At 48.1% G+C, this 15,857-nt stretch overlaps 1 pseudogene; it reads right to left on the bottom strand.

Moving 5' to 3' along the window:
- Positions 1-1,338: 1,338 nt before the first annotated feature.
- Positions 1,339-1,458, bottom strand: LOC136637578 (5S ribosomal RNA; annotated as a pseudogene).
- Positions 1,459-15,857: the final 14,399 nt, after the last annotated feature.

The raw sequence follows: 15,857 nt of genomic DNA, 5'->3' as shown, positions 1-15,857 counted from the left end.
CAGGCAAGATTCGTAAATCAGTGATTTATCTTAACTGAATATTCTGTACATTGAATTTAGAAAGAAATTCAAAACTGCTAACTAGAGCCATAAGAGAGAAAGCTCTGAAAAATATTGGTCATATGCAAAAAATAGTTTGTGTTTGGATACAAGATCATGAACCATTAGTCAGATTCTACACCTACCTATATTCCTCCAGCACAGTGGTTCTCAAACGTTAAGCCCTGGGACCCACTTTTTGGAATGAAAATCTGTCAGGACCCACCAGAAGTGATGTTATGGCCAAAAAGTGACATCATCAAGCAGCCCCATTTGACAAAATCAAATCAATCAATCAAGTAAGTTTACCATAAGTATTAAGTTGAAAAAAATTATTTAAAATAAAGTAGAACCTCCTAACCCTCCCTAGCAGTTGCTGATCTGTTTTTTAAAAAATTCTCCAAGGGCTGCATTCGTATCCACACTTACCTGGGAGTAAGCCCCATTGACTATCATTATTAAAAACATATACTGTACATGGTAGCCGCTGCTGCCCTACTAGTTCCCACAGTGCAAGTCCCCATTAGGACTGGGCTGTTCATCTTTTTGTTAGAGATAGGGATCCTTCTTCCAACCCTAGTTTATTACCTCAGCTGGCCTCAGGATGGGACTCTGCAGGGGACGAATCTTTTCAATGATCATGAGCCCCCTGTTTTTTGTTGCCATCAGTCAATGGAGCAAACAGTGGTAGGAGGACAGGAAGGGCAGCATCCTGACAGCTATGCCAGTAAATGCCAGTGATGAAGCAAAGGGCATGGGGTCTGTGTCAGTGTGGCTGGATGGGCAAGCCACTGCAGGAGGCACCCTGTGCCAGCTCCCCCTGAGAGGTCCAGATGCTGTGGCCTCCCAGCCAGGTGTGCCTGTTTGCAGTGATGCAAGGTGTTGTAAGTGCCTGATGAGGTGCACATTGCTTGTCTCCTGCTGTGGCTGGGTAGTGAGAGAGTAGCTTTGTGGAGTAGCAGGTGTGAGTTCTAGACCTCCCTCTCCCTCTTTTTTTGTCCCTGCCATGGGCGTTTTCTGTCCAGTCATGCAAACAGTGAGTGTTTTGATCGTTAGGGCATGTCTTTAGGTTGGGCTCAAACTCAACCCACTTGTGACTTTGTGCAGTGAGCTACCAGGACGCTGCTTAGCCTGTATGCTGTTGAGGCTCTCCTTGTCACTGCCCTAGTCCTTCTCCCTGGCAAAAAAGGTTCATTCCATTTGGCAGATGCCCCCACTGGGACTCAAACCCTCACCATGGAGAGACATGTGTGTCTGTTGCATGGTTGGCAACCTTCAGTCTCGAAAGACTATGGTATAAGCCTACAGCACCCGGTATTCCCAGGCGGTCTCCCATCCAAGTACTAGCCAGGCCTGACCCTGCTTAGCTTCCAAGATCAGACAAGATCAGGGATGTGCAGGGTAACAATTGCTGCCGCCATCTTCCAGGGGATCTAATTTTCTGCCCTTCCTCTGATCTGCTCAAAAAGATATTTGTTGGAAGTATGTGTTTGTGTGGGTGGGATAAAGGGACTTGAACCATAGGAGCAGGGGCTCCTAGCAGGTCTTTGCTTTTACCCCTTTGCTGATACCCCTGTAGCTCCCCTAGAAGGTGGGGGGTACTGTGGCATCCTTGCATCGTGTTTGTGTTCTTATGGGCTGTTCTTATCATGGGCTGTGTTATGTGCTTAGCAAAGATGCTGTGCTGCTCCTCACTGGCTGGCAAAGGGCATCTCTCTTAGCACTGGCTGCTCACTGGCCCTGCACCTGGCCCCCCCATTCCATTCACCCTGGTGGCGTTTCTCTGGCTGCCAGTGCAGGGGCTGTGTGGATGCAGTGATCAGCTCCTTGCACATCATGCTGGCAACGCATGGACATAACGCGGTGATGCACGGATGTTACACTGACGTCATGCAGATGATGTGCCAATGTCAGGATGCTGCTCTGAGGATGACAGGCTGTGCCAGGGTTTCCATGGATGCTGTTGGCATGGCTGGGAAGGGCTATGCTGGCATTACTGAGAGGGCTGCACTGGGGTGGCATTGCCTGAGCGGGCTTAGGATATGAAAGCAATGTTGGCGAGACATCCGAATAAGATTGAGCTGTTATTCTATCAGGGCTTGTAATGCTGTAAACTCCATTTTCCTATGTCGTTTGGTCCAAAGTTAATGTTTGCTATGGCCAACTTGGGCAGCAGCCACATACTATTGGATGAACGGACATGAATCAGCTATTTCTTCTGCAGGAACTAGTGAAGCTCACCAAACTGTCTGCTTTGTTTGCCTGCTTTGCAATCTGGAACTTTACCTCTACTCAGGGCCTCTGAGAGGAATTTATCAGGGGGTACAAAGTTTCTTTTGGGGGTGAAGGTGGAGTTTCTTTTGGGGCGAAGAGGGGGAGGGGTGAAACAGAGTGGGGGAGGGTGGTGACAGGTGAGCAGAATAGGAGTAGGGAAGGGCAAAAAAGGATGGGGGGAGGGTAGAGACAGCTGGAAAAGTCTTTGGAGCTGAGGTCTACCCACCCATGTGGCATCAGTAGTGTCCCAAGCATCCCCAGTTGTGGTAGTGTCCCTAGCATCCTATGTGGGCAACAAGTCTGAGTAGATAGGAAAACGTAAGATCCCAGGAAATTTCTGGGGCCCCCTCCTTTGGCTCCAGGGCTCCCTTTTGACCCTCAGCCTGGGTAAAAATTACCCCTTTTACCCCCCCCCTCCTAGGCCCTGCCTCTACTCCAAACTGCCTTACCAAGGACTGTCTAATCAGTAGTGTAGCTAGAGCAGGTGCAAAGCACTAAGTTTTGCAGGGAGCCTCACTGTGCAGTGCAAGTGGCCCCTTCTCTGAATTGGAAGCATATGCCTCCATTTTGCTCCCCCCACCTAGAATGGCTCCAAAGGGGAGGGGCTGCTTGCATGGCACGGTGAGGCTCCCTGCAAAAGCTAGTGCTTTGCACCTCCTAGCTACTCTACTGTGTCTAATCACTCTGTTCACAATAGTGTTGTCTGATGATGCCTTCTCTGCCATAATTCAAACATCTGTGAGAGTTTTCCCTACTTTTTGTTTCTTTCTTCATCTCATTCAAGAGAGACAGTAATGCTTCATCAAGCTGTTTCCTTATCTGTTGCAAGCTCATCCTTCAAGAAATACTTGAGTCTACAGTTTGTATTGCTGCAAAATGAGGTTACAAGTGTGAATACTGGCTAACCAGCTGCTTTCACACATATAGTGGGTTGACTGGCAGCTCATGAAATCAAAGACAGAGGCATGAACAATCCAGGATGCTTCTTATGGGAAGTGATCTGCTGCTGGAGACCCTGTTGCAGCAGTGCAAAAGCCGTGCCACCATCCTGTGAAAAATGGTCAGTGGCTCTGCTTGCATGCCAGACTTACCCAGATGCTCTGCTGGACCAGATAAGCTGGCAGCTGGAGAGGACTGTGGGTGGGCCATGGGCAGTTTGGGGGAGAGCAGGGGGCAGGGAGTGGGCTGGGGGTGGATCTTGGCAGCAAAGGAACATGCTGGGTCTTTTCTCCAATTTTCTAGCCCGCCCTGACTCCTTCTCCTTGGACTTACACAAGCAAAATAGCTGGCAGTGGTCCAAGGAGACCCATAGGCGGCCAGAGGTATTATTTATCTCTGGTTAGCCTTCTGGTTACCCCACCACCACCACTACTGGATGCAGCATGCACTCCAGCAGTGTGGCTGCATTGCATACAATGGTGGGGGACAGGATTGGGCTGTAAAAGAAGGACCTGGCAGCCAGTGATGCCTCACATACACTTGCAGGACTATTCTGCCATCTGCCTCTATCCAGTGCTCAATGTATATATTTGTAAATAAAGCAGATATTACAAGGACACTGAATTAAAAACTTAATATTATACAGACACTGGAGATAAAACACTGTAAATCTCCAGTGACTACTCCTTCAAAGGAAGCCAGGCCTAGATACTCTACCTCCCCATGGAACCTCTCACTGTTCAGGGAATTGGGACGTGAGCGTGTAACATGTATGTGTCAGCACTGAGACAGTGTTTCCTTGGAGAGAAACTGTGAGCTGGTGGGACTGAGCCTGGGAAGGGAAAAGGAATAGCAAACGAAGCTACTTTAATAGCAAAACAAGCAGGCCCTATGGAGGCCAAATCCTGCAGCCAAGGAAATATCTGGCCTGGAACAGCAAAGGTAGCAGCACAGAAATCACACAGCCAGCCTGAGCAGCTGGGAACAACAAAGTCAGCAAAGCCCACCTAGATATCTCAGAAATGCAGCTGCAGGAAAACTTGGTGCTTCACTGGAAGGAGAAGAGCCCTGCTGGTTTAGCTGCTGCAGGGAATTAGGCTTGACCTAGAAAACCAGCCACAGTATGCCCCATCCGGAAGAGGTTCACAAGGTGGAAGAGCTGCTGAATTGCGAGTCCGAGGACTGTGAAGTCTCACAATCAGCAGCTGGGAACCAGAAGAACTCCTCTGTCTAGGAGCCTGTCAGGAATGATGAGTGTGTAAGCTTGAAGAAAAACCTCTTGGGATTGGGAGAGATGCTGAAAAAAACATTGAAGGAGTGGAGAAAATACAGTCCAATCTGGAAATGTGTGCAGGGACAAAAGCTGACACTGAGTGCTGTAAAGAGAGAAAGTACAGGAGGAAAGGCTGAAAGCATGTGGGCTAGAGGTAGATCAGCCACCACCTGGAGACATCTTGGAGGAAAAATTACTTGTAGGTGTGGTTGCCCCATGATGGCTTTGGTGGGCGGGCTGAGGCTGCTCCAATTAGAGCATTCCAGAGGAATGGAGTTGGGCCTTTATCGGGCAGCCACCATCATGGGAAACCCCTGAGACCAACCAGCCCTGAGAGAAAGAGAAGCAGCTTGCATGAAGAAACTCCATGTGATGGGAGTAGGATGGCCAACTCTGACTGAAGTTGACTCCTGGAGATTTTCTTTCCAGGATGATGTAATGTGGGAAAATCCTCAAAGCCCTATTAAAATCTCTAGGATTGCTATAATGGTCACCTGGAAATTCAATTCTGATTCCTGGTGACTCCAGGTCAGTCCTGAAAGTTTGGCAACCCTGTTTGGAAGAGATGTTTTAAAGCTCTGCATTGAAGTGTGGGATTATTTTGATACCTGCCTACTAGAGGAGGGTTAGATTTGGGGTGCACTGGAACGGAATATGTGATTTTTGGAAAAGATAAGTTGTGTCTATTAAGATTTGCTTGTGTTTGGGATGGCAAGGAAAAGTGGCTGATTCCTAACTGTATTCAGGGCAGCTGGTAATAAGGTGAAATGATGTAGCTCTGATGTTGTATTGGAGGACACAAAGCTGCACCTGTATGATGTTTGTAAAACCCATCATTTCAAGAATTGCCTAAGAGTGGGGACTGGGGAAAGGTGAATAAGCAGCTGGTTGGACAATTCCAACTCTTTTGTGTGAGCAGCCAGACCAGGAAACAAAAGCTGGGAGTCTGAATGATGCTTATCTGAAACTTACCTTTGTGTTCAACTTTGATGCTCTAAATTGAAACTAGAAAGGAGGAGGAAATTGTTTAAAACCCAATGTGCACTGGGGGCCTGTTGCTGCTCTGGAAATAATTTGGTAATCTGTGTCCTGTTAAATTCGTATGCTTTGGAGTTTTAATCTTTTGGCTAACCTGTTCATTTATTTCTCTTGAAGGTTAGGATTTACTTAGAAGGCCTCTTGGGGGGGAGGAGATAGTATCACTGACTTAGCTGATGGTGTGGGCTTACAGCTGACTATTGGCCAACCAGCTGCTTTCTTGCATACAGAGGTCGGACTCAAGAAATGAGACAGGTGTGAACAGATCCAGGTTGTTTCTGAATCTGGTCTTTCCAGGCAGAACAGCTCCTGTACCTTTGTGGTTATGCAGAATAGGTGCCTGGGAGGTCAGCTGGAGGGAGGAGGGAGCATGCAGCCAACCTGCAGCACTCCCCAACTCTTGCCATTGCTGCCCTGTCCACAGCAGTCTGCTCCAGAGCAAGATGGGGAAGAGGATGGCACCTGGAGCTGCAAGGGCAGGGAAAGAGGGAAGGACATCTGCTGCTGCCTGCATGGCACCAATTTAGGGTCAACTGGAAGCAGTGGTGGTTGGGAGCTGCTTCCGAAGTGACCCAATTTTGGGCGAAGTGAAAGCAGCGGGGGTGGAAGGGCAGTGTAGGGCCCCCACTATGCATGGGGCCCAACTGGGTGAAATCTCCCCATTGCCTAAAAGCTGGCCCTGAAGAGCTTGGTATGACAACCCCCACATAACCTCTACCTAAGAGGGAGGGGCTAAGGCTGAGGGTTTAAGATGATCTACCTCTTCCTCCCTTTTCCTTTGCAGAGGGCAAAGGAAGAGAGACAGGCTGATAGTTTCTGAAGACTGTGTGTGTGTGTGTGTGTGTGTGTGTGTGTGTGTGTGTGTGTGTGTGTGTTGAGGCTCTTCAAGCAAGTGCCTGCCTCTTTAAGTTAAAAAGCAGTGTAGCCTCTCAGTGGGAAAAAGCCAATGGGAGGTCTGCAATCTTACATTTCATCCTGAAAGGAAACATGGATACAATTAATACACAGTGCAGCTATTTTTACTGATGGGTTTAAATGTTCCTGAGTGAAAGTAATCTGGATTGGGGAGTTCCATACACTTATTAAGTGGAAGCAGAGGTATAGTATAAAACATTGTAACATGATGTAAAATCAATATATACAAGCCAAGAAAATGCAGTGCAATCTACTAGATACAACTCTCATAAGTTCAGTAAAAATTTGGTGTGTGTGTGTCTGTGTGTTTGTTTGTTTTTAAAGGATGTTCAGGAGTAGAATGGTGGGGAGTTCATCCAAAGTAGAGAACATCCAAACCTGGGGAGATGGTATGTGAGAAGCTTTGGATACATCTGGGAAAGGATGTCTTCCATTTGATTTACTAATTCCCATAAAACCAGCATTAAGTCCATCAGCAACGTGTATCTCCAGCTTTACTAGCTATTAGTTAGCTGGCTCTTTTCCTGCCAGGAACCAGACGGGGGCTCCTCCTTCAGGAGACAGCTTCTCCAGGGAGGACATCTGTGATGGAAGAATGAGCTCCAGATGTGGAGGAACATGCAAATGAGAAACAGAGCTGAGTCTGCCTGGCCTCCCCCCAGCACTAAGATTTAGTAATAAGGCCTGGCTGCTTGCTTGCACCTTGGGATTGGCTGTGGGGAGTTGCTGATTGCTGTTTGAAAGAACAGTCTGCTACTGCCTGTGGAAACAGCATCTACATCCCAGAATGGAGGGGTGGAGAATTTGCTTGGAACTTGGGGAAAACTTGATTCTTGGCTATCAAGATTTGATTAGTTGCAGGGAGGTTGGGATGGTGATCAGCCTAACCTGCAGAAAACCTCAGCCTGGTAGTTTATGCTGAAAAATACAGTATGATTGTCTGCAACATGAATGATACACAGCAGCTTGGATGTTGAATTTAAAGAGACAACGTTCAGGAATTTATCAGTATGGTGGTCTTTTGTGGGGGGCACATTCTAAATACTGGAATTATTTCCATTATAAGGAAAGTGGAAGCTGAGAGTGTGGATGCACTGGGAACCAATAGAGAAGGACAAGACTCTCTATTAGTGACAGAGACCCCTGCCCTTCCAGGAAAATGCCAATGGGTTGAAACAACCATACTGACTCTGTTCCAGTGGGGAGGGTAAAGGCTACAAATGTTTGTTGTCCTCACACTGCCAAGGAACATTGGCAAGGGAAAGAGAATGCAGGGGTAAGCCATCACCAGCTGGCTGGGACTGGGAGTTTCAGCAGCTGAAAAGAGACAAGTGGTTTGCCTCCTGTCAGCCTGGAAGGTGGGGGGAATTGCCCTTAGAACTTGATTACCCTAACCAGTGGCAAAGTAAAGTAATTTCTGCAGGCACAGCAACATGCTGTGTAAGCCGCTCCCCCCCACAGTTGGAGCCATTCCAGTCAGTGATGGCAATATGCAGGCATGCCTAAACAGTACCATCACTGTCCAGAATGGCTATGATGGTGAATGGGAGGGGGTGCTTACATAGTGTGTTGTAGCACCTGCAGTACTTACTGTGCCACCCCCCCTGTAGCTTCACCACTGCCCCCACCACAACAAACCAACCTTTGAACTGCTAGGTAGACAATCTCCTCACAGTTTAGGTACTCTATGCAAAAGGAGGAGAACAAAGCCTTGTAAGACATTTCTTCAGAGGCCAATTCCCTGTGAACTTTTTTCCAATGTTTCATTTCCAAATATATTCACAAAACAGATAAAAGAAAAGCTATGCATACTAGATCAGTGCTTCTCAATCTTTTTACCACCAAAGCCCACTTTTGTCTGCTGCAGCACGCTCCAGAATGCCTTGTGGCTTCCAGGCAGCACTGGTGCACAACCCACTTTGTTGGCCACAGCATGCCCCAGAATGCCTTGTGGCTTCTGGGTAGCACCAGCATGCAACCATCAAAAATCAGGTTGTGACACACAGTTTGAAAACCATGTACTAGATTATACTTCTGGGTCCTTTGCAGCCGGCAGTGAGATGAGACTGCAAAAAAGCAAATGTGATACTTGGCTGCACTAGCAGAGGCATCAGGTCAAGATCACGAAGAGTGATAGTTCCACTTTGTAATTCACTAGCCACACCTCACTTGGAATACTGTGTCCATTTTTGGGCGCAGTGTTTTAAGAAAGATATTGATCAGCTGGAGTGGATTCAGTGGAAGGTCACCAAGATGGTGAGGGATCTAGAAACCAAGTCCCAGTAGGAACGGTTAAAAGAGCTTCTGCTGTTTAACTTGGAGAAGACTGTGGAGAAAGATTGCAGTTTTCAGGCGCCTGAAGGGCTGTCACACAGAAGAGGAGGTGCTTTCTGAGGACTAGAATCAATAGGCTGAAACTGTAGGAAAGTAGATTTAGGGTGGACATGAGGAAGAATTTGGTACTTTAGCCATGAAACTCACAGGGAGGTGTGATGGGTGGGGAGGCCACCATAGTCCTTCTAAAAGCGGTGCCACCGTGGGAGGCAGTGCACATGGGTTGTGAGTGTTTGGATGCCTCAGGTGACTGCGGCGCTTTTCAAAGGTCTCTGGTGGGGACTCTGCCTTACCTGGCTTCCCGCCCACCACATGTCCCTGGAAGCTCATTCAAACCACCTTTTCTATGTGGGAAAGCAAAAGACTTCAGTGGGCTTTCCTCTGTTTAACCTGGGATGAGAGAACTGTAAAGAACTTATAATAGAAATTATTAGTCATGACACAAAGCAGTTCCTTGGTAATCTATTCCCTCAGTACAAAGTGTAATGTATGAAATAGTCCAAAATTGCCTGGAGTTGGCAGCTTAACTGTTTTAATTTTGCTGACATGAAGGCTGGATTATATGTAACAAAATGTTATCTAAACTAGCTTATGTTATGTCCTGCTGGGAGAGGGAAAGAAAGGGAAGTCTGAAGGAAAACCGAAAACACACACTGCTTCACCACATGCTTACAGTTTAATTTGTCAAAGAATGGGCAACAATTGCCATTTGTCAGAAGAATAGACTGTTAGTGTTAATGCAATGCTGTCCTCTTCTGGATGAAATGAGCAGTGACTTCTCAGGCTTGTTAGAAGAATGCTGAATTTTATGCTGATAGCAGACCATCTCATTGAATGTTTAAACTCAGCAATCAGATTCTGATGATCTGTGTTTGTTCTGGTAATCACCGGCTTGGACATTTTTTGGCAAGCTTTGTTCCAATATGCCAGTGTGGAAAAGCAGAACAAACAAAACAAACAGCAAGAGTGCAAAGCTATGTGGAATGTCAATAATTTGTTCAATCAAAATGGAAAATCTGCATATGAAACAATAAAGGCCCCACAATTATCACAGGGGATGTGTAACAGTTTGTATGGAACAGGCCATTAGTAAAGGAAATTGATGCAAAAAACCCAGCAGAATGAGTTAGAGTAATTTAAGCACAATAATAATATTTTAACCCTGAAATCATTCCAATAGCATGCTTCTATTAACCCCTTCCCAGTCAAAGCCTATCCAAAATAGGACAGAACAAGCTAGAACTGATATTTTCTATCTCAACATCCTGTAAAACACAGCATGAGATAGTAGAGACACATGAAAACAACATGTTAGAAATGACATGCATGCAGAATTGAAATTGTAGCCCCTTCTCAGCCACAACCCATTTTTAATAAATAACTACTTGGAATGACTGTTTGCCCCTAACCAGGCAAGACTCATATACAACAACATATTAGGGGAGAGTAATATAATGAGACCCCAAATCACCCCAAATTCCATTTTTAGAAACCAATTCCAGCATCATTTTATTTACTCTTCACATTTTTATACTGCTTTTCTTCTGAGAAACTCAGGGTGCTGTACATGGTTCCTTCCTTCCCTTTTGTCCTCATAACAACCTCACAGGTAGGTTAGGGTGAGAAATAGTGACTGGCCCAAGGTCACTGCCCCCACTGAACTCATCCCATTCCCAGGCCCTATCTATCCTCTTCCCCACCCCTCTGCTGTCCCATTCCACTCCCCACTTCACTCCCAACCACTACAGCAGCACGCACTGTCATGTGAACCTGGCCTCTTGCCAATTCCAGAGGCAGCTAGGCTGCGCTCTCCAGTGGAGTCCCATCTGCAACCACTGGGAAAATGCACTATGCCAGGGGAACACACATTAGGATTGGGCCCCTAGGCCCCTATGAGAGTAGCATGAGACTATCAGAGATCCACTGTGGTTCATTTATGGAACATTTTACTGATAAGGTCCCTTAACATCTGTGCCAACTTGGATTCAGTGTTGAAAATGTCCTCAACACTTCTGAGGCAACTGATTGTCTTATTTTGATGGACATGACACATTCCAATTTATTCTGCCTGGGAATAGCATGAATAGGTTGCTTGGGAGTTAGAGACTGACCACATGCTCACTACATTCTTCCCTTTCTTGGCCACTTAAGGCAGCCACCAGAGGTGTGGCCAGGGCCTCTAAGAGGAATTTTATCAGGTACAAAGTTTCTTTTGGGTCCGTTAAGGAGAAGGCAAAACAGAGTGGAGAGGGGTGGCCAGAATGGGGGTAAAATAGGCAGGGGGAAAGTAGCAACAACCAGAATGATCTTTGGAGCCCAGGTCTACCAGTCTTCCCAATGCAGGGCTCAGGCCTGCCTGCCTGGCGTTGGCAGCTAGATACAGTGTCTCTCTAAAATCTTTCAAATATAGAAAAACATTGCTTGAGATTAGTAGGATTGTATTTAGGCTCACACTAGAATAGAAAGTATCCTGTGTGTACCAAAACTTGCTTCTGCAGCAGCTTCAGTCCTACAGCTGTGTCTCTGAGCTCCTCTACACTATTTCAAGGTAATAATAATAATAACAGGTATTTATATACTGCCTTTCTTGGTCTTTATTCAAGACTTTATTCAAGGCGGTTTACATAGGCAGGCTTATCCAAATCCCTTATTAAATAGGGATTTTTACAATTGAAAGAAGGTTCTCTCTTTCAAGAACCACTACATTCAGGTGTTTCAATCCGATCTGGCTTCACATTCTGGCCTCCATTCTCCCATGCTCAGAGCAGATGGAATAGCTCGGCTTCAGCTTGTCAGCTGCTTCAAGGTCGCACGGTGCCAGTGGCCTCGAACTGGCGACCTTGTGGATGTTATCTTCAGGCAGACGGAGGCTCTACCCTCTAGACCAGACCTCCTGTCCCAAGTGCATCACTTACAGATGGGTAAGTGAATCTACAAGCCAAAGAGCTACTATAGCAGGCCAGTTTCTCCCAGAAATGACACTGTTAAGGGATGTAAGCATTCCTGGGCCTGGTGTGTATGTCTTGTGGCTATAGTCGCCACCACGCGCCCATGGTAATGTCCCCAGCATCCCACGTGTACAGTGATTCTGGGTGAGATTGTAAAATGTAAGATCCCAGGAAATTTCTGGGCCCCCTTTCTGGGCCTGGGTACAAATTACCCCGTTTACCCCCCCTCTCCTAGGCCCCTTCTCCTAGGCCCTGGGTGTGGCCATTTGAATGGAGGGTGTGAATGCATTGCTAAAAGACACAATATACCATCTATATCAGTGGGTCCCAAACATTTTTTGGCAACTGCCCTTATGGTTCCATGAACTAATCCGAGTGCCTCCCGCCCTACCCTACCCTACCCTAGGAAAGGCTACAGTGTCTGTGGCAATTCAGTCTAGAAAAAAGGTGCCTGAGGGGGGACATGATTGAGATGTACAAAATTTTGCAGGGGATGGATAGAGTGGATAGAGCCGGGCTGGGCAAACTTTCACCTTTAGGGATCCTGGACCTTTAACAATTGTATAGCAGAGGGAATTTCAGCAGGTGAGATGACAAGCTGCACCTGCTGAAGTTCTCTCTCCTACGCAGTTGTTTAGGTCCAGGATCCCTAAAGGCAGTGGCGTAGCTAGCGAGGGGCGGGGGCAGTCCGCCCCAGCTACCAGCCTTGGGGGGGGTGACACCACAAATGACCCAACATCACTAACATTGAGGGGGTTAGGAATAACCCCATCATGCTATATACCGTTGAATGTGGAATTTCCAGCTGAATGCAATGAAAAAAACTGGAGTGAAATATCTCCTTTCCATCAAAAGTTCTGGCCAAAACCCCGGAAACAGAAAAAATGCATGGAGCCGTATGGAAAGTGAAATCAAGTCATATCTGTGTTTACTTGTGAGTAGGCAAACTTGCCTTAGTCCATCAGAAAGGGCAGGCTGAGAGGAATCCAATGACATCAGAATGGTTCCTATCTAATGAAAGCAGCCCCCCCAAAACACCCAAGAAGGAAGTCCCTCCCTCCAAGCTGGCAAATGTATTGAGTCCTATGGAAAGCGAAATCAAGCCACAGGGTTGTGTTTACTCACAAGTAAGCAATCGTGCCTTGGCTCCTGGGCAGGTCAGGCAAAGGGAAATGTGAGGCCACCAGAATGGTCCTGATCTGACGGAACTGGAGCTCAACAAATACTCCAGAAGCCAGCCCCCCCCAAAAGAATAAAACAGAGGCTTGAGAGGGTAAGGTGAATGTTTTCTATTTTAGACTTGAAAAGCCAGGTGGGTCCTGATAGTGATATGCTTGAAATATAAGAACTTAAATTGAACTGGGTACTGGGTAGGGTTAAAAATCTTACTGATTCTTTGGGGGGGGGGCAGCAGCAGACCTCCTCAGCCCTGTGCCCGGGGCAAAGGTCCACGATGGCACCCCCCATGGGTTATCGCCACACCCCCCCGCACAGAAATCCACCCTCCTCTACTCAGCAGAGGCTCACAGAGCCTCGCGTGACCTCCACCCACATCGGGGAAGCCTCTCTGAGGCTATAAACTATGCTTCCGGGAAATCCTCAGAGAGGCTTCCACAGGGCCCTAGCACTGGGTTTTGCCCAGTCAGACCTTATGGCAGGCCCGCCACTGTTTGGGAGGGGGTGTTACTGCAGGCAGGCTACAGAGAAAATTCACTTGGTGGAACAGGGCTGGCTTCCCTTTATTTAATTATTTGTTTTACTTTAATGATTTATAATCATTTATTTTAATTTGCTTTATGATGTCACTTCTGCCCATGACATCACTTCTGGTGGGTCCAGAACAGATCGTCATTCTAAAAAGTGGGTCCCAGTGCTAAAAGTTTGAGAACTGCTACAATAAGATTTTGACACCCTGGGGGGGGGGTTTCCACCACTAGGGACCAAAATCACTAAAATCAGTTTGGAGGAATAATACCATCATGTTATATATCAATCAATGTGTGATTTCATGCAGAATACGATGAAACAAATCATGTTGAAATATCTTTATTCTATCAAAAGGTACAACCAAAAAACTAGTGGGGGTGGGGTGATGGTAGATCACCACGCCCACCACCTGGGGTGTTGCCCTGCCCCCTGCATGGGATGATGCACTGGCCTCCTGCACCAGGTGATGTGAACCCTAGTGATGCCACTGGAATTGGGGCACTCTGGGGTGGGTAGAGGGTGGATAGTGGGGGGTGGTTGGACCCAGGAGGGGGGTGGTGCCAGGATCTGGTACTTAGGCCAGATCCTAACCCTGCTTCTGGGCAACCCAGCACAGCGCTGGGCTCCTTGGATCTGCACCACATCTTTAGCTGACACAGATTTGAGTAGCCCCATTGGGACTGGAGCCACCTTACCCAGAGTAAGGGGAATTAATTTCCCTTGCCCCAGGCTGAGCTGCAGCCAGTCCCAATCCTGTGCTGGATACAGTGCAGGCCTCCCAGCCTGTCTGTTCCAGCTCAGGTTAAGATTGCGCTGCCTGTCCCACAATTATTCACACACTTGGTGCTGCCAGGGTAACTACTTAGGGTTAAACTGCAATTGTAGTGAGAACTGTTTTTAAAAATTGGTTGTGAGAACTTCTTCTAATTGGTCTTTTGTAACGCTTGTAGTAAAGAAATGTGTCATAAGAATTGGAGGGGGGAATCTTCGCCATGGTGGGGCTCCCTACAAAACTTGCTGCCTACCAAACCTACTGCCCAATCCTATGCATGCCTACTCAGAAGTAAGCCCCATTACACTCAGTGGGGCTTACTCCCAGGTAAGCGTGGCGAGGATTGCAACCTTAGTGCATCGCAGTGGTGCTTCGCCCCCCTCTGGCTACACTACTGGTCCAGAGGGTCTCCCCCCCCCCCCCGCCTGGGCTGCCGCCCTTCAATTCCCCCGGGGGGGGGGCAAAAGTGACCCGGGCAGACCCGGATTGCCCGGGGGCCGTAACCCGCCTGCCGCGGGGGCGGCGAGGGCCTGCCAGCCTGTCCCCCCCGGAGGAGGCGTGCGGAGCTGCAGACCCCGCGCAGGGCCGGGACTCAACACGCTCGGCACGAGCCCTGCAGGCGGCCGAATCTGAGTCTGCAGACGGAACCGCAATCTCGGCGCGCACACCGCTAGGGGATGGGGCGAGCCCGGTGGAGCCACTAGCAGGCTGGCCGAGAGCGACTGTCGCGCGCGCCTGCACCGCCCGGAGCTCCGCGAGGGAGGGGCAGTGCCGGCGCCTGGCCGCTCTCGGGTCCGCGCCGCTCGCCGCCACCAGGGGCGCCAGAGTGCAGCTGCCCGGCCAGAGCCAGGCGGCTCCGGGGGACCCAGGGGTGGAGGGGACCAAGCAGGAGGACTCCCGTGGGACTGCTCGTGGCTGAGTGTCAGGCACCAGGACTGGGCTGCCCTTGGAGGCACAGACCCTGCCCAGTGCCAGGCTCCAGGCTGGAGGTGGAGTGTTGGAACAGTCTTGGTTGCCTTACTCACAGGGAGTCCCATTGTGTTCAGTAAGACTGAGGCTGCCCTCCTGGGAGGAAGCCTCTTCCGTGGTCTGTAGTGGGACTGAGGCTGATAACAATGGCTGAGGATTGATGAACAAAAACCCCGTGTATGAAAACCATTCCTAAATAGCTGCTTACATGGCCTACAAAAGTGACCCAGACCAGAAATATTACTCAGCCACGTAGGTCACTGACTGCTGCTTGAAAAGTTTCGTGGACGGTATCACTACTGGAGTGAACTCTGGAGGTGGGCCTTTTTATCAGCAACTTAGGAACCCACAGAGTTGACTCATTGCCGTTTCTGAAGTACTTCCAGTCGCATCCAGGAAGCTTTCTATCTCTGTCTCACCTACCTCACAGGGTTGTTGTGAGGACAAATAAGGGGAAGAACCATGTACACTACCCTGAGCTGCTTAGAGGAGCTATAAAATGAGCTATAAAAATGCGAATGAATGAATGAATAATTCATAAGTTTTTGTCACCCCATATGACGTGATTAATTATTCAATTATTAATTAATTTCTGGAGGAAAAGCCCATCACAGGTTACAAGCCCTGATGGGCATGTGCAACCTCCTGA

Source organism: Tiliqua scincoides, chromosome 1 (assembly GCF_035046505.1).
Source record: "Tiliqua scincoides isolate rTilSci1 chromosome 1, rTilSci1.hap2, whole genome shotgun sequence".
Classification (NCBI taxonomy): domain Eukaryota; kingdom Metazoa; phylum Chordata; class Lepidosauria; order Squamata; family Scincidae; genus Tiliqua; species Tiliqua scincoides.
The sequence above is the reverse complement of the archived record's forward strand: the minus strand, read 5'-3'. Positions and strand labels throughout refer to the sequence as shown.